Here is a 20,853-nt window from a genome sequence, read left to right as displayed (position 1 = left end):
TCGACGTTTCAGCAGGATTAGACCGGTTTTACGTGTACATCTTCCATCGGTAATATAAACGGAAAATCACGAACATTTTAGTTATTACTAATGAAAACACATTGATTTTTATCATTTTTATTGGAAACAACATTGTCATATGTCTTTTCTTGGATCAAAATAATACGAAACCTCGCTCTATGATTTGAAGTTAAAATCCTCAAATATGGTAAAATAGTGACTTTTTCACGTTAATCATTTAGTTTGATATTACGTAAATATATTCATTTTTACCAATATTTCGATACTATTTCATGTAGTATCACAATATGTGATTTGGCCTTCAAGTCTCAGAATGTCGCATAGTATTGCATATTAAGCAAGTTTTCTTGCATTTTGTTTCGTACGAAAAATCATCGAATTTAGCAATATTTTGACGTTTATTATCTCCTTTTCCTTTATATGATTTAAACAAAATATCATCGAATTAGGCAATATTTTGCCGTTTTTTCACGTTTTTGTGAATTTTCAGTTTATTGTTATTAATTCATTAAATATACGATAAAAATGATGCAAACACATAATTCATTAGATAATAACCTTAAATACTTCATTTTCAATCATCTATTTGTTTCTCGTTAAAATACTGAGTAAGATATTGAAAAGGGGAGAAGTTCGGTTTTTATTGCATATATCGACGTTTTAGCAGGATTAGAGCGGTTTTACGTGTACATCTTCCATCGGTAATATAAACGGAAAATCAGGAACATTTTAGTTATTACTAATGAAAACACATTGATTTTTATTGGAAACAACATTGTCATATGTCTTTTCTTGGATCTAAATAATACGAAACCTCGCTCTATGATTTGAAGTTAAAATCATCAAATATGGTAAAATAGTGACTTTTTCACGTTAATCATTTAGTTTGATATTAAGTAAATATATACATTTTTACCAATATTTCGATACTATTTCATGTAGTATCACAATATGTGATTTGGCCTTCAAATCTCAGAATGTCGCATAATATTGCATATTAAGCAAGTTTTCTTGCATTTTGTTTCGTATGAAAAATCATCGAATTTATCAATATTGTGACGTTTATTATCTCCTTTTCCTTTATGTGATTTAAACAAAATATCATCGAATTAGGCAATATTTTGCCGTTTTTTCACGTTTTTGTGAATTTTCAGTTTATTGTTATTAATTCATTAAATATACGATAAAAATGATGCAAACACATAATTCATTAGATAATAACCTTAAATACTTCATTTTCAATCATCTATTTGTTTCTCGTTAAAATACTGAGTAAGATATTGAAAAGGGGAGAAGTTCGGTTTTTATTGCATATATCGACGTTTCAGCCGGATTAGAGCGGTTTTACGTGTATATCTTCCATCGGTAATATAAACGGAAAATCAGGAACATTTTAGTTAATTCCATTGGTTTTTATCATTTGTATTGGAAACAACATTGTCATATGTCATTTCTTGAATCTAAATAATACGAAACCTCGCTCTATGATTTGAAGTTAAAATCCTCAAATATGGTAAAATAGTGACTTTTTTCACGTTTTTAATGTAGTTTGATATTACGTAAATATATTCATTTTTACCAATATTTCGATACTATTTCATGTAGTATCACGATATGTGATTTGGCCTTCAAATCTTAGAATTTCGCATAATATTGCATTTTAAGCAAGTTTTCTTGCACTTTGTTTCGTACGAAAAACCATCGAATTTAGCAATATTTTTACGTTTATCATCCCCTTTTCCTTTATGTGATTTAAACAAAATATCATCGAATTAGGCAATATTTTGCCGTTTTTCCACGTTTTTGTGAATTTTCAGTTTATTGTTAATAATTCATTAAATATACGATAAAAATGATGCAAACACATAATTGATTAGAAATTAACCTTAAATACTTTATTTTCAATCAACCATTTGTTTCTTGTTAAAATACTGAGTAGGATATTGAAAAGGGGAGAAGTTCGGTTTTTATTGCATATATCGACGTTTCAGCAGGATTAGACCGGTTTTACGTGTACATCTTCCATCGGTAATATAAACGGAAAATCACGAACATTTTAGTTATTACTAATGAAAACACATTGATTTTAATCATTTTTATTGGAAACAACATTGTCATATGTCTTTTCTTGGATCAAAATAATACGAAACCTCGCTCTATGATTTGAAGTTAAAATCCTCAAATATGGTAAAATAGTGACTTTTTCACGTTAATCATTTAGTTTGATATTACGTAAATATATTCATTTTTACCAATATTTCGATACTATTTCATGTAGTATCACAATATGTGATTTGGCCTTCAAGTCTCAGAATGTCGCATAGTATTGCATATTAAGCAAGTTTTCTTGCATTTTGTTTCGTACGAAAAATCATCGAATTTAGCAATATTTTGACGTTTATTATCTCCTTTTCCTTTATATGATTTAAACAAAATATCATCGAATTAGGCAATATTTTGCCGTTTTTTCACGTTTTTGTGAATTTTCAGTTTATTGTTATTAATTCATTAAATATACGATAAAAATGATGCAAACACATAATTCATTAGATAATAACCTTAAATACTTCATTTTCAATCATCTATTTGTTTCTCGTTAAAATACTGAGTAAGATATTGAAAAGGGGAGAAGTTCGGTTTTTATTGCATATATCGACGTTTTAGCAGGATTAGAGCGGTTTTACGTGTACATCTTCCATCGGTAATATAAACGGAAAATCAGGAACATTTTAGTTATTACTAATGAAAACACATTGATTTTTATTGGAAACAACATTGTCATATGTCTTTTCTTGGATCTAAATAATACGAAACCTCGCTCTATGATTTGAAGTTAAAATCATCAAATATGGTAAAATAGTGACTTTTTCACGTTAATCATTTAGTTTGATATTAAGTAAATATATACATTTTTACCAATATTTCGATACTATTTCATGTAGTATCACAATATGTGATTTGGCCTTCAAATCTCAGAATGTCGCATAATATTGCATATTAAGCAAGTTTTCTTGCATTTTGTTTCGTATGAAAAATCATCGAATTTATCAATATTGTGACGTTTATTATCTCCTTTTCCTTTATGTGATTTAAACAAAATATCATCGAATTAGGCAATATTTTGCCGTTTTTTCACGTTTTTGTGAATTTTCAGTTTATTGTTATTAATTCATTAAATATACGATAAAAATGATGCAAACACATAATTCATTAGATAATAACCTTAAATACTTCATTTTCAATCATCTATTTGTTTCTCGTTAAAATACTGAGTAAGATATTGAAAAGGGGAGAAGTTCGGTTTTTATTGCATATATCGACGTTTCAGCCGGATTAGAGCGGTTTTACGTGTATATCTTCCATCGGTAATATAAACGGAAAATCAGGAACATTTTAGTTAATTCCATTGGTTTTTATCATTTGTATTGGAAACAACATTGTCATATGTCATTTCTTGAATCTAAATAATACGAAACCTCGCTCTATGATTTGAAGTTAAAATCCTCAAATATGGTAAAATAGTGACTTTTTTCACGTTTTTAATGTAGTTTGATATTACGTAAATATATTCATTTTTACCAATATTTCGATACTATTTCATGTAGTATCACGATATGTGATTTGGCCTTCAAATCTTAGAATTTCGCATAATATTGCATTTTAAGCAAGTTTTCTTGCACTTTGTTTCGTACGAAAAACCATCGAATTTAGCAATATTTTTACGTTTATCATCCCCTTTTCCTTTATGTGATTTAAACAAAATATCATCGAATTAGGCAATATTTTGCCGTTTTTCCACGTTTTTGTGAATTTTCAGTTTATTGTTAATAATTCATTAAATATACGATAAAAATGATGCAAACACATAATTGATTAGAAATTAACCTTAAATACTTTATTTTCAATCAACCATTTGTTTCTTGTTAAAATACTGAGTAGGATATTGAAAAGGGGAGAAGTTCGGTTTTTATTGCATATATCGACGTTTCAGCAGGATTAGACCGGTTTTACGTGTACATCTTCCATCGGTAATATAAACGGAAAATCAGGAACATTTTAGTTATTACTAATGAAAACACATTGATTTTTATCATTTTTATTGGAAACAACATTGTCATATGTCTTTTCTTGGATCAAAATAATACGAAACCTCGCTCTATGATTTGAAGTTAAAATCCTCAAATATGGTAAAATAGTGACTTTTTCACGTTAATCATTTAGTTTGATATTACGTAAATATATTCATTTTTACCAATATTTCGATACTATTTCATGTAGTATCACAATATGTGATTTGGCCTTCATGTCTCAGAATGTCGCATAGTATTGCATATTAAGCAAGTTTTCTTGCATTTTGTTTCGTACGAAAAATCATCGAATTTAGCAATATTTTGACGTTTATTATCTCCTTTTCCTTTATATGATTTAAACAAAATATCATCGAATTAGGCAATATTTTGCCGTTTTTTCACGTTTTTGTGAATTTTCAGTTTATTGTTATTAATTCATTAAATATACGATAAAAATGATGCAAACACATAATTCATTAGATAATAACCTTAAATACTTCATTTTCAATCATCTATTTGTTTCTCGTTAAAATACTGAGTAAGATATTGAAAAGGGGAGAAGTTCGGTTTTTATTGCATATATCGACGTTTTAGCAGGATTAGAGCGGTTTTACGTGTACATCTTCCATCGGTAATATAAACGGAAAATCAGGAACATTTTAGTTATTACTAATGAAAACACATTGATTTTTATTGGAAACAACATTGTCATATGTCTTTTCTTGGATCTAAATAATACGAAACCTCGCTCTATGATTTGAAGTTAAAATCATCAAATATGGTAAAATAGTGACTTTTTCACGTTAATCATTTAGTTTGATATTAAGTAAATATATACATTTTTACCAATATTTCGATACTATTTCATGTAGTATCACAATATGTGATTTGGCCTTCAAATCTCAGAATGTCGCATAATATTGCATATTAAGCAAGTTTTCTTGCATTTTGTTTCGTATGAAAAATCATCGAATTTATCAATATTGTGACGTTTATTATCTCCTTTTCCTTTATGTGATTTAAACAAAATATCATCGAATTAGGCAATATTTTGCCGTTTTTTCACGTTTTTGTGAATTTTCAGTTTATTGTTATTAATTCATTAAATATACGATAAAAATGATGCAAACACATAATTCATTAGATAATAACCTTAAATACTTCATTTTCAATCATCTATTTGTTTCTCGTTAAAATACTGAGTAAGATATTGAAAAGGGGAGAAGTTCGGTTTTTATTGCATATATCGACGTTTCAGCCGGATTAGAGCGGTTTCACGTGTACATTTTCCATCGGTAATATAAACGGAAAATCAGGAACATTTTAGTTAATTCCATTGGTTTTTATCATTTGTATTGGAAACAACATTGTCATATGTCTTTTCTTGGATCTAAATAATACGAAACCTCGCTCTATGATTTGAAGTTAAAATCCTCAAATATGGTTAAATAGTGACTTTTTTCACGTTTTTCATGTAGTTTGATATTACGTAAATATATTCATTTTTACCAATATTTAGATACTATTTCATGTAGTATCACGATTTGTCAGTTGGCCTTCAAATCTCAGAATTTCGCATAATATTGCATTTTAAGCAAGTTTTTTTGCATTTTGTTTCGTACGAAAAATCATCGAATTTAGCAATATTTTGACGTTTATTACCTCCTTTTCTTTTATGTGATTTAAACAAAATGTCATCGAATTAGGCAATATTTTGCCGTTTCTTCACGTTTTTGTGAATTTTCAGTTTATTGTTATTAATTCATTAAATATACGATAAAAATGATGCAAACACATAATTGATTAGATAATAACCTTAAATACTTCATTTTCAATCATCTATTTGTTTCTCGTTAAAATACTGAGTAAGATATTGAAAAGGGGAGAAGTTCGGTTTTTATTGCATATATCGACGTTTCAGCCGGATTAGAGCAGTTTTACGTGTACATCTTCCATCGGTAATATAAACGGAAAATCAGGAACATTTTAGTTAATTCCATTGGTTTTTATCATTTGTATTGGAAACAACATTGTCATATGTCTTTTCTTGGATCTAAATAATACGAAACCTCGCTCTATGATTTGAAGTTAAAATCCTCAAATATGGTAAAATAGTGACTTTTTTCACGTTTTTCATGTAGTTTGATATTACGTAAATATATTCATTTTTACCAATATTTCGATACTATTTCATGTAGTATCACAATATGTGAGTTGGCCTTCAAATCTCAGAATTTCGCCTAATATTGCATTTTAAGCAAGTTTTTTTGCATTTTGTTTCGTACGAAAAATCATCGAATATAGCAATATTTTGACGTTTATTATCTCAATTTCCTTTATGTGATTTCAACAAAATATCATCGAATTAGGCAATATTTTGCCGTTTTTCCACGTTTTTGTGAATTTTCAGTTTATTGTTATTAATTCATTAAATATACGATAAAAATGATGCAAACACGTAATTGATTGGATAATAACATTAAATACTTCACTTTCAATCATCTATTTGTTTCTCGTTAAAATACTGAGTAAGATATTGAAAAGGGGAGAAGTTCGGTTTTTATTGCATATATCGACGTTTCAGCCGGATTAGAGCGGTTTTACGTGTACATCTTCCATCGGTAATATAAACGGAAAATCAGGAACATTTGAGTTAATTCCATTGGTTTTTATCATTTGTATTGGAAACAACATTGTCATATGTCTTTTCTTGGATCTAAATAATACGAAACCTCGCTCTATGATTTGAAGTTAAAATCCTCAAATATGGTAAAATAGTGACTTTTTCACGTTAATCATTTAGTTTGATATTACGTAAATATATACATTTTTACCAATATTTCGATACTATTTCATGTAGTATCACAATATGTGATTTGGCTTTCAAATCTCAGAATTTCGCATAATATTGCATTTTAAGCAAGTTTTTTTGCGTTTTGTTTCGTACGAAAAATCATCGAATATAGCAATATTTTGACGTTTATTATCTCCTTTTCCTTTATGTGATTTAAACAAAATATCATCGAATTAGGCAATATTTTGCCGTTTTTTCACGTTTTGGGGAATTTTCAGTTTATTGTTATTAATCCATTAAATATACGATAAAAATGATGCAAACACATAATTCATTAGATAATAACCTTAAATACTTCATTTTCAATCATCTATTTGTTTCTCGTTAAAATACTGAGTAAGATATTGAAAAGGGGAGAAGTTCCGTTTTTATTGCATATATCGACGTTTCAGCCGGATTAGAGCGGTTTTACGTGTACATCTTCCATCGGTAATATAAACGGAAAATCAGGAACATTTTAGTTATTTCTAATGAAAACACATTGATTTTTATCATTTGTATTGGAAACAACATAGTCATATGTCTTTTCTTGGATCTAAATAATCCGAAACCTCGCTCTATGATTTGAAGTTAAAATCCTCAAATATGGTAAAATAGTGACTTTTTTCACGTTTTTCATGTAGTTTGATATTACGTAAATATATTCATTTTTACCAATATTTCGATACTATTTCATGTATTATCACGATATGTCAGTTGGCCTTCAAATCTCAGAATTTCGCATAATATTGCATTTTAAGCAAGTTTTTTTGCGTTTTGTTTCGTACGAAAAATCATCGAATATAGCAATGTTTTGACGTTTATTATCTCCTTTTCCTTTATGTGATTTAAACAAAATATCATCGAATTAGGCAATATTTTGCCGTTTTTCCACGTTTTTGTGAATTTTCAGTTTATTGTTATTAATTCATTAAATATACGATAAAAATGATGCAAACACATAATTGATTAGATAATAACCTTAAATACTTCATTTTCAATCATCTATTTGTTTCTCGTTAAAATACTGAGTAAGATATTGAAAAGGGGAGAAGTTCGGTTTTTATTGCATATATCGACGTTTCAGCCGGATTAGAGCGGTTTTACGTGTATATCTTCATTCGGTAATATAAACGGAAAATCAGGAACATTTTAGTTAATTCCATTGGTTTTTATCATTTGTATTGGAAACAACATTGTCATATGTCTTTTCTTGAATCTAAATAATATGAAACCTCGCTCTATGATTTGAAGTTAAAATCCTCAAATATGGTAAAATAGTGACTTTTTTCACGTTTTTAATGTAGTTTGATATTACGTAAATATATTCATTTTTACCAATATTTCGATACTATTTCATGTAGTATCACGATATGTGATTTGGCCTTCAATTCTTAGAATTTCGCATAATATTGCATTTTAAGCAAGTTTTCTTGCATTTTGTTTCGAACGAAAAATCATCGAATTTAGCAATATTTTGACGTTTATTATCTCCTTTTCCTTTATGTGATTTAAACAAAATATCATCGAATTAGGCAGTATTTTGCCGTTTTTTAACGTTTTTGTGAATTTTCAGTTTATTTTTATTAATTCATTAAATATACGATAAAAATGATGCAAACACATAATTGATTAGATAATAACCTTAAATACTTCATTTTCAATCATCTATTTGTTTCTCGTTAAAATACTGAGTAAGATATTGAAAAGGGGAGAAGTTCGGTTTTTATTGCATATATCGACGTTTCAGCCGGATTAGAGCGGTTTTACGTGTACATTTTCCATCGGTAATATAAACGGAAAATCAGGAACATTTTAGTAAATTCCATTGGTTTTTATCATTTGTATTGGAAACAACATTGTCATATGTCTTTTCTTGGATCTAAATAATACGAAACCTCGCTCTATGATTTGAAGTTAAAATCTTCAAATATGGTAAAATAGTGACTTTTTTCACGTTTTTCATGTAGTTTGATATTACGTAAATATATTCATTTTTACCAATATTTCGATACTATTTCATGTAGTATCACGATATGTGAGTTGGCCTTCAAATCTCAGAATTTCGCATAATATTGCATTTTAAGCAAGTTTTTTTGCATTTTGTTTCGTACGAAAAATCATCGAAAATAGCAATATTTTGACGTTTATTATCTCATTTTCCTTTATGTGATTTCAACAAAATATCATCGAATTAGGCAATAATTTTGCCGTTTTTCCACGTTTTTGTGAATTTTCAGTCTATTGTTATTAATTCATTAAATATACGATAAAAATGATGCAAACACATAATTGATTAGATAATAACCTTAAATACTTCATTTTCAATCATCTATTTGTTTCTCGTTAAAATACTGAGTAAGATATTGAAAAGGGGAGAAGTTCGGTTTTTTTGCATATATCGACGTTTCAGCCGGATTAGAGCGGTTTTACGTGTATATCTTCCATCGGTAATATAAACGGAAAATCAGGAACATTTTAGTTAATTCCATTGGTTTTTATCATTTGTATTGGAAACAACATTGTCATATGTCATTTCTTGAATCTAAATAATACGAAACCTCGCTCTATGATTTGAAGTTAAAATCCTCAAATATGGTAAAATAGTGACTTTTTTCACGTTTTTAATGTAGTTTGATATTACGTAAATATATTCATTTTTACCAATATTTCGATACTATTTCATGTAGTATCACAATATGTGATTTGGCCTTCAAATCTTAGAATTTCGCATAATATTGCATTTTAAGCAAGTTTTCTTGCATTTTGTTTCGAACGAAAAATCATCGAATTTAGCAATATTTTGACGTTTATTATCTCCTTTTCCTTTATGTGATTTAAACAAAATATCATCGAATTAGGCAGTATTTTGCCGTTTTTTAACGTTTTTGTGAATTTTCAGTTTATTTTTATTAATTCATTAAATATACGATAAAAATGATGCAAACACATAATTGATTAGATAATAACCTTAAATACTTCATTTTCAATCATCTATTTGTTTCTCGTTAAAATACTGAGTAAGATATTGAAAAGGGGAGAAGTTCGGTTTTTATTGCATATATCGACGTTTCAGCCGGATTAGAGCGGTTTAACGTGTACATTTTCCATCGGTAATATAAACGGAAAATCAGGAACATTTTAGTAAATTCCATTGGTTTTTATCATTTGTATTGGAAACAACATTGTCATATGTCTTTTCTTGGATCTAAATAATACGAAACCTCGCTCTATGATTTGAAGTTAAAATCCTCAAATATGGTAAAATAGTGACTTTTTTCACGTTTTTCATGTAGTTTGATATTACGTAAATATATTCATTTTTACCAATATTTCGATACTATTTCATGTAGTATCACGATATGTGAGTTGGCCTTCAAATCTCAGAATTTCGCATAATATTGCATTTTAATCAAGTTTTTTTGCATTTTGTTTCGTACGAAAAATCATCGAATATAGCAATATTTTGACGTTTATTATCTCAATTTCCTTTATGTGATTTCAACAAAATATCATCGAATTAGGCAATATTTTGCCGTTTTTCCACGTTTTTGTGAATTTTCAGTTTATTGTTATTAATTCATTAAATATACGATAAAAATGATGCAAACACATAATTGATTGGATAATAACCTTAAATACTTCATTTTCAATCATCTATTTGTTTCTCGTTAAAATACTGAGTAAGATATTGAAAAGGGGAGAAGTTCGGTTTTTATTGCATATATCGACGTTTCAGCCGGATTAGAGCGGTTTTACGTGTACATCTTCCATCGGTAATATAAACGGAAAATCAGGAACATTTTAGTTAATTCCATTGGTTTTTATCATTTGTATTGGAAACAACATTGTCATATGTCTTTTCTTGGATCTAAATAATACGAAACCTCGCTCTATGATTTGAAGTTAAAATCCTCAAATATGGTAAAATAGTGACTTTTTTCACGTTTTTCATGTAGTTTGATATTACGTAAATATATTCATTTTTACCAATATTTCGATACTATTTCATGTAGTATCACGATATGTGAGTTGGCCTTCAAATCTCAGAATTTCGCATAATATTGCATTTTAAGCAAGTTTTTTTGCATTTTGTTTCGTACGAAAAATCATCGAATATAGCAATATTTTGACGTTTATTATCTCATTTTCCTTTATGTGATTTTAACAAAATATCATCGAATTAGGCAATAATTTTGCCGTTTTTCCATGTTTTTGTGAATTTTCAGTTTATTGTTATTAATTCATTAAATATACGATAAAAACGATGCAAACACATAATTGATTAGATAATAACCTTAAATACTTCATTTTCAATCATCTATTTGTTTTTCGATAAAATACTGAGTAAGATATTGAAAAGGGGAGAAGTTCGGTTTTTATTGCATATATCGACGTTTCAGCCGGATTAGAGCGGTTTTACGTGTATATCTTCCATCGGTAATATAAACGGAAAATCAGGAACATTTTAGTTAATTCTTATGAAAACCCATTGGTTTTTATCATTTGTATTGGAAACAACATTGTCATATGTCTTTTCTTGGATCTAAATAATACGAAACCTCGCTGTATGATTTGAAGTTAAAATCCTCAAATATGGTAAAATAGTGACTTTTTCACGTTTTTCATGTAGTTTGATATTACGTAAATATATTCATTTTTACCAATATTTCGATACTATTTCATGTAGTATCACGATATGTGAGTTGGCCTTCAAATCTCAGAATTTCGCATAATATTGCATTTTAAGCAAGTTTTTTTGCATTTTGTTTCGTACGAAAAATCATCGTATATAGCAATATTTTGACGTTTATTATCTCCTTTTCCTTTAAGTGATTTAAACAAAATATCATCGAATTAGGCAATATTTTGCCGTTTTTTCACGTTTTTGTGAATTTTCAGTTTATTGTTATTAATTCATTAAATATACGATAAAAATGATGCAAACACATAATTGATTAGATAATAACATTAAATACTTCATTTTCAATCATCTATTTGTTTCTCGTTAAAATACTGAGTAAGATATTGAAAAGGGGAGAAGTTCGGTTTTTATTGCATATATCGACGTTTCAGCCGGATTAGAACGGTTTTACGTGTATATCTTCCATCGGTAATATAAACGGAAAATCAGGAACATTTTAGTTCATTCCATTTGTTTTTATCATTTGTATTGGAAACAACATTGTCATATGTCTTTTCTTGGATCTAAATAATACGAAACCTCGCTCTATGATTTGAAGTTAAAATCCTCAAATATGGTAAAATAGTGACTTTTTTCACGTTTTTCATGTAGTTTGATATTACGTAAATATATTCATTTTTACCAATATTTCGATACTATTTCATGTAGTATCACGATATGTGAGTTGGCCTTCAAATCTCAGAATTTCGCATAATATTGCATTTTAAGCAAGTTTTTTTGCATTTTGTTTCGTACGAAAAATCATCGAATATAGCAATATTTTGACGTTTATTATCTCATTTTCCTTTATGTGATTTTAACAAAATATCATCGAATTAGGCAATAATTTTGCCGTTTTTCCATGTTTTTGTGAATTTTCAGTTTATTGTTATTAATTCATTAAATATACGATAAAAACGATGCAAACACATAATTGATTAGATAATAACCTTAAATACTTCATTTTCAATCATCTATTTGTTTTTCGATAAAATACTGAGTAAGATATTGAAAAGGGGAGAAGTTCGGTTTTTATTGCATATATCGACGTTTCAGCCGGATTAGAGCGGTTTTACGTGTATATCTTCCATCGGTAATATAAACGGAAAATCAGGAACATTTTAGTTAATTCTTATGAAAACCCATTGGTTTTTATCATTTGTATTGGAAACAACATTGTCATATGTCTTTTCTTGGATCTAAATAATACGAAACCTCGCTGTATGATTTGAAGTTAAAATCCTCAAATATGGTAAAATAGTGACTTTTTCACGTTTTTCATGTAGTTTGATATTACGTAAATATATTCATTTTTACCAATATTTCGATACTATTTCATGTAGTATCACGATATGTGAGTTGGCCTTCAAATCTCAGAATTTCGCATAATATTGCATTTTAAGCAAGTTTTTTTGCATTTTGTTTCGTACGAAAAATCATCGTATATAGCAATATTTTGACGTTTATTATCTCCTTTTCCTTTAAGTGATTTAAACAAAATATCATCGAATTAGGCAATATTTTGCCGTTTTTTCACGTTTTTGTGAATTTTCAGTTTATTGTTATTAATTCATTAAATATACGATAAAAATGATGCAAACACATAATTGATTAGATAATAACATTAAATACTTCATTTTCAATCATCTATTTGTTTCTCGTTAAAATACTGAGTAAGATATTGAAAAGGGGAGAAGTTCGGTTTTTATTGCATATATCGACGTTTCAGCCGGATTAGAACGGTTTTACGTGTATATCTTCCATCGGTAATATAAACGGAAAATCAGGAACATTTTAGTTCATTCCATTTGTTTTTATCATTTGTATTGGAAACAACATTGTCATATGTCTTTTCTTGGATCTAAATAATACGAAACCTCGCTCAATGATTTGAAGTTAAAATCCTCAAATATGGTAAAATTGTGACTTTTTTCACGTTTTTCATGTAGTTTGATATTACGTAAATATATTCATCTTTACCAATATTTCGATACTATTTCATGTAGTATCACGATATGTGAGTTGGCCTTCAAATCTCAGAATTTCCCATAATATTGCATTTTAAGCAAGTTTTTTTGCATTTTGTTTCGTACGAAAAATCATCGTATATAGCAATATTTTGACGTTTATTATCTCCTTTTCCTTTATGTGATTTAAACAAAATATCATCGAATTAGGCAATATTTTGCCGTTTTTCCACGTTTTTGTGAATTTTCAGTTTATTGTTATTAATTCATTAAATATACGATAAAAATGATGCAAACACATAATTGATTAGATAATAACCTTAAATACTTCATTTTCAATCATCTATTTGTTTCTCGTTAAAATACTGACTAAGATATTGAAAAGGGGAGAAGTTCGGTTTTTATTGCATATATCGACGTTTCAGCCGGATTAGAGCGGTTTTACGTGTATATCTTCCATCGGTAATATAAACGGAAAATCAGGAACATTTTAGTTAATTCTTATGCAAACCCATTGGTTTTTATCATTTGTATTGGAAACAACATTGTCATATGTCTTTTCTTGGATCTAAATAATACGAAACCTCGCTGTATGATTTGAAGTTAAAATCTACAAATATGGTAAAATAGTGACTTTTTTCACGTTTTTCATGTAGTTTGATATTACGTAAATATATTCATTTTTACCAATATTTCGATACTATTTCATGTTTTATCACGATATGTCAGTTGGCCTTCAAATCTCAGAATTTCTCATAATATTGCATTTTAAGCAAGTTTTTTTGCATTTTGTTTCGTACGAAAAATCATCGAATTTAGCAATATTTTGACGTTTATTATCTCCTTTTCCTTTAAGTGATTTAAACAAAATATCATCGAATTAGGCAATATTTTGCCGTTTTTTCACGTTTTTGTGAATTTTCAGTTTATTGTTATTAATTCATTAAATATACGATAAAAATGATGCAAACACATAATTGATTAGATAATAACCTTAAATACTTCATTTTCAATCATCTATTTGTTTCTCGTTAAAATACTGAGTAAGATATTGAAAAGGGGAGAAGTTCGGGTTTTATTGCATATATCGACGTTTTAGCCGGATTAGAGCAGTTTTACGTGTACATCTTCCATCGGTAATATAAACGGAAAATCAGGAACATTTTAGTTAATTCTATTTGTTTTTAACATTTGTATTAGAAACAACATTGTCATATGTCTTTTCTTGGATCTAAATAATACGAAACCTCGCTCTATGATTTGATGTTAAAATCCTCAAATATGGTAAAATAGTGACTTTTTTCACGTTTTTCATGTAGTTTGATATTACGTAAATATATTCATTTTAACCAATATTTCGAAACTATTTCATGTAGTATCACGATATGTCAGTTGGCCTTCAAATCTCAGAATTTCGCATAATATTGCATTTTAAGCAAGTGTTTTTGGCATTTTGTTTCGTACGAAAAATCATCGAATTTAGCAATATTTTGACGTTTATTATCTCCTTTTCCTTTATGTGATTTTAACAAAATATCATCGAATTAGGCAATATTTTGCCGTTTTTCCACGTTTTTGTGAATTTTCAGTTTATTGTTATTAATTCATTAAATATACGATAAAAATGATGCAAACACATAATTGATTAGATAATAACCTTAAATACTTCATTTTCAATCATCTATTTGTTTCTCGTTAAAATACTGACTACGATATTGAAAAGGGGAGAAGTTCGGTTTTTATTGCATATATCGACGTTTCAGCCGGATTAGAGCGGTTTTACGTGTATATCTTCCATCGGTAATATAAACGGAAAATCAGGAACATTTTAGTTAATTCTTATGAAAACCCATTGGTTTTTATCATTTGTATTGGAAACAACATTGTCATATGTCTTTTCTTGGATCTAAATAATACGAAACCTCGCTGTATGATTTGAAGTTAAAATCCTCAAATATGGTAAAATAGTGACTTTTTTCACGTTTTTCATGTAGTTTGATATTACGTAAATATATTCATTTTTACCAATATTTCGATACTATTTCAAGTAGTATCACGATATGTGAGTTGGCCTTCAAATCTCAGAATTTCGCATAATATTGCATTTTAAGCAAGTTTTTTTGCATTTTGTTTCGTACGAAAAATCATCGAATATAGCAATATTTTGACGTTTATTATCTCATTTTCCTTTATGTGATTTTAACAAAATATCATCGAATTAGGCAATAATTTTGCCGTTTTTCCATGTTTTTGTGAATTTTCAGTTTATTGTTATTAATTCATTAAATATACGATAAAAACGATGCAAACACATAATTGATTAGATAATAACCTTAAATACTTCATTTTCAATCATCTATTTGTTTTTCGATAAAATACTGAGTAAGATATTGAAAAGGGGAGAAGTTCGGTTTTTATTGCATATATCGACGTTTCAGCCGGATTAGAGCGGTTTTACGTGTATATCTTCCATCGGTAATATAAACGGAAAATCAGGAACATTTTAGTTAATTCTTATGAAAACCCATTGGTTTTTATCATTTGTATTGGAAACAACATTGTCATATGTCTTTTCTTGGATCTAAATAATACGAAACCTCGCTGTATGATTTGAAGTTAAAATCCTCAAATATGGTAAAATAGTGACTTTTTCACGTTTTTCATGTAGTTTGATATTACGTAAATATATTCATTTTTACCAATATTTCGATACTATTTCATGTAGTATCACGATATGTGAGTTGGCCTTCAAATCTCAGAATTTCGCATAATATTGCATTTTAAGCAAGTTTTTTTGCATTTTGTTTCGTACGAAAAATCATCGTATATAGCAATATTTTGACGTTTATTATCTCCTTTTCCTTTAAGTGATTTAAACAAAATATCATCGAATTAGGCAATATTTTGCCGTTTTTTCACGTTTTTGTGAATTTTCAGTTTATTGTTATTAATTCATTAAATATACGATAAAAATGATGCAAACACATAATTGATTAGATAATAACATTAAATACTTCATTTTCAATCATCTATTTGTTTCTCGTTAAAATACTGAGTAAGATATTGAAAAGGGGAGAAGTTCGGTTTTTATTGCATATATCGACGTTTCAGCCGGATTAGAACGGTTTTACGTGTACATCTTCCATCGGTAATATAAACGGAAAATCAGGAACATTTTAGTTCATTCCATTTGTTTTTATCATTTGTATTGGAAACAACATTGTCATATGTCTTTTCTTGGATCTAAATAATACGAAACCTCGCTCAATGATTTGAAGTTAAAATCCTCAAATATGGTAAAATTGTGACTTTTTTCACGTTTTTCATGTAGTTTGATATTACGTAAATATATTCATTTTTACCAATATTTCGATACTATTTCATGTAGTATCACGATATGTGAGTTGGCCTTCAAATCTCAGAATTTCCCATAATATTACATTTTAAGCAAGTTTTTTTGCATTTTGTTTCGTACGAAAAATCATCGTATATAGCAATATTTTGACGTTTATTATCTCCTTTTCCTTTATGTGATTTAAACAAAATATCATCGAATTAGGCAATATTTTGCCGTTTTTCCACGTTTTTGTGAATTTTCAGTTTATTGTTATTAATTCATTAAATATACGATAAAAATGATGCAAACACATAATTGATTAGATAATAACCTTAAATACTTCATTTTCAATCATCTATTTGTTTCTCGTTAAAATACTGACTAAGATATTGAAAAGGGGAGAAGTTCGGTTTTTATTGCATATATCGACGTTTCAGCCGGATTAGAGCGGTTTTACGTGTATATCTTGCATCGGTAATATAAACGGAAAATCAGGAACATTTTAGTTAATTCTTATGCAAACCCATTGGTTTTTATCATTTGTATTGGAAACAACATTGTCATATGTCTTTTCTTGGATCTAAATAATACGAAACCTCGCTGTATGATTTGAAGTTAAAATCCTCAAATATGGTAAAATAGTGACTTTTTTCACGTTTTTCATGTAGTTTGATATTACGTAAATATATTCATTTTTACCAATATTTCGATACTATTTCAAGTAGTATCACGATATGTGAGTTGGCCTTCAAATCTCAGAATTTCGCATAATATTGCATTTTAAGCAAGTTTTTTTGCATTTTGTTTCGTACGAAAAATCATCGTATATAGCAATATTTTGACGTTTATTATCTCCTTTTCCTTTAAGTGATTTAAACAAAATATCATCGAATTAGGCAATATTTTGCCGTTTTTTCACGTTTTTGTGAATTTTCAGTTTATTGTTATTAATTCATTAAATATACGATAAAAATGATGCAAACACATAATTGATTAGATAATAACATTAAATACTTCATTTTCAATCATCTATTTGTTTCTCGTTAAAATACTGAGTAAGATATTGAAAAGGGGAGAAGTTCGGTTTTTATTGCATATATCGACGTTTCAGCCGGATTAGAACGGTTTTACGTGTATATCTTCCATCGGTAATATAAACGGAAAATCAGGAACATTTTAGTTCATTCCATTTGTTTTTATCATTTGTATTGGAAACAACATTGTCATATGTCTTTTCTTGGATCTAAATAATACGAAACCTCGCTCAATGATTTGAAGTTAAAATCCTCAAATATGGTAAAATTGTGACTTTTTTCACGTTTTTCATGTAGTTTGATATTACGTAAATATATTCATCTTTACCAATATTTCGATACTATTTCATGTAGTATCACGATATGTGAGTTGGCCTTCAAATCTCAGAATTTCCCATAATATTGCATTTTAAGCAAGTTTTTTTGCATTTTGTTTCGTACGAAAAATCATCGTATATAGCAATATTTTGACGTTTATTATCTCCTTTTCCTTTATGTGATTTAAACAAAATATCATCGAATTAGGCAATATTTTGCCGTTTTTCCACGTTTTTGTGAATTTTCAGTTTATTGTTATTAATTCATTAAATATACGATAAAAATGATGCAAACACATAATTGATTAGATAATAACCTTAAATACTTCATTTTCAATCATCTATTTGTTTCTCGTTAAAATACTGACTAAGATATTGAAAAGGGGAGAAGTTCGGTTTTTATTGCATATATCGACGTTTCAGCCGGATTAGAGCGGTTTTACGTGTATATCTTCCATCGGTAATATAAACGGAAAATCAGGAACATTTTAGTTAATTCTTATGCAAACCCATTGGTTTTTATCATTTGTATTGGAAACAACATTGTCATATGTCTTTTCTTGGATCTAAATAATACGAAACCTCGCTGTATGATTTGAAGTTAAAATCTACAAATATGGTAAAATAGTGACTTTTTTCACGTTTTTCATGTAGTTTGATATTACGTAAATATATTCATTTTTACCAATATTTCGATACTATTTCATGTTTTATCACGATATGTCAGTTGGCCTTCAAATCTCAGAATTTCTCATAATATTGCATTTTAAGCAAGTTTTTTTGCATTTTGTTTCGTACGAAAAATCATCGAATTTAGCAATATTTTGACGTTTATTATCTCCTTTTCCTTTAAGTGATTTAAACAAAATATCATCGAATTAGGCAATATTTTGCCGTTTTTTCACGTTTTTGTGAATTTTCAGTTTATTGTTATTAATTCATTAAATATACGATAAAAATGATGCAAACACATAATTGATTAGATAATAACCTTAAATACTTCATTTTCAATCATCTATTTGTTTCTCGTTAAAATACTGAGTAAGATATTGAAAAGGGGAGAAGTTCGGGTTTTATTGCATATATCGACGTTTTAGCCGGATTAGAGCAGTTTTACGTGTACATCTTCCATCGGTAATATAAACGGAAAATCAGGAACATTTTAGTTAATTCTATTTGTTTTTAACATTTGTATTAGAAACAACATTGTCATATGTCTTTTCTTGGATCTAAATAATACGAAACCTCGCTCTATGATTTGATGTTAAAATCCTCAAATATGGTAAAATAGTGACTTTTTTCACGTTTTTCATGTAGTTTGATATTACGTAAATATATTCATTTTAACCAATATTTCGAAACTATTTCATGTAGTATCACGATATGTCAGTTGGCCTTCAAATCTCAGAATTTCGCATAATATTGCATTTTAAGCAAGTGTTTTTGGCATTTTGTTTCGTACGAAAAATCATCGAATTTAGCAATATTTTGACGTTTATTATCTCCTTTTCCTTTATGTGATTTTAACAAAATATCATCGAATTAGGCAATATTTTGCCGTTTTTCCACGTTTTTGTGAATTTTCAGTTTATTGTTATTAATTCATTAAATATACGATAAAAATGATGCAAACACATAATTGATTAGATAATAACCTTAAATACTTCATTTTCAATCATCTATTTGTTTCTCGTTAAAATACTGACTACGATATTGAAAAGGGGAGAAGTTCGGTTTTTATTGCATATATCGACGTTTCAGCCGGATTAGAGCGGTTTTACATGTATATCTTCCATCGGTAATATAAACGGAAAATCAGGAACATTTTAGTTAATTCTTATGAAAACCCATTGGTTTTTATCATTTGTATTGGAAACAACATTGTCATATGTCTTTTCTTGGATCTAAATAATACGAAACCTCGCTGTATGATTTGAAGTTAAAATCCTCAAATATGGTAAAATAGTGACTTTTTTCACGTTTTTCATGTAGTTTGATATTACGTAAATATATTCATTTTTACCAATATTTCGATACTATTTCAAGTAGTATCACGATATGTGAGTTGGCCTTCAAATCTCAGAATTTCGCATAATATTGCATTTTAAGCAAGTTTTTTTGCATTTTGTTTCGTACGAAAAATCATCGTATATAGCAATATTTTGACGTTTATTATCTCCTTTTCCTTTAAGTGATTTAAACAAAATATCATCGAATTAGGCAATATTTTGCCGTTTTTTCACGTTTTTGTGAATTTTCAGTTTATTGTTATTAATTCATTAAATATACGATAAAAATGATGCAAACACATAATTGATTAGATAATAACCTTAAATACTTCATTTTCAATCATCTATTTGTTTCTCGTTAAAATACTGAGTAAGATATTGAAAAGGGGAGAAGTTCGGGTTTTATTGCATATATCGACGTTTTAGCCGGATTAGAGCAGTTTTACGTGTACATCTTCCATCGGTAATATAAACGGAAAATCAGGAACATTTTAGTTAATTCCATTTGTTTTTAACATTTGTATTGGAAACAACATTGTCATATGTCTTTTCTTGGATCTAAATAATACGAAACCTCGCTC

The sequence above is a fragment of the Procambarus clarkii genome, chromosome 57 (assembly GCF_040958095.1).
Source record: "Procambarus clarkii isolate CNS0578487 chromosome 57, FALCON_Pclarkii_2.0, whole genome shotgun sequence".
Classification (NCBI taxonomy): Eukaryota; Metazoa; Arthropoda; class Malacostraca; order Decapoda; family Cambaridae; genus Procambarus; species Procambarus clarkii.
This window is presented reverse-complemented; position numbering follows the sequence as displayed.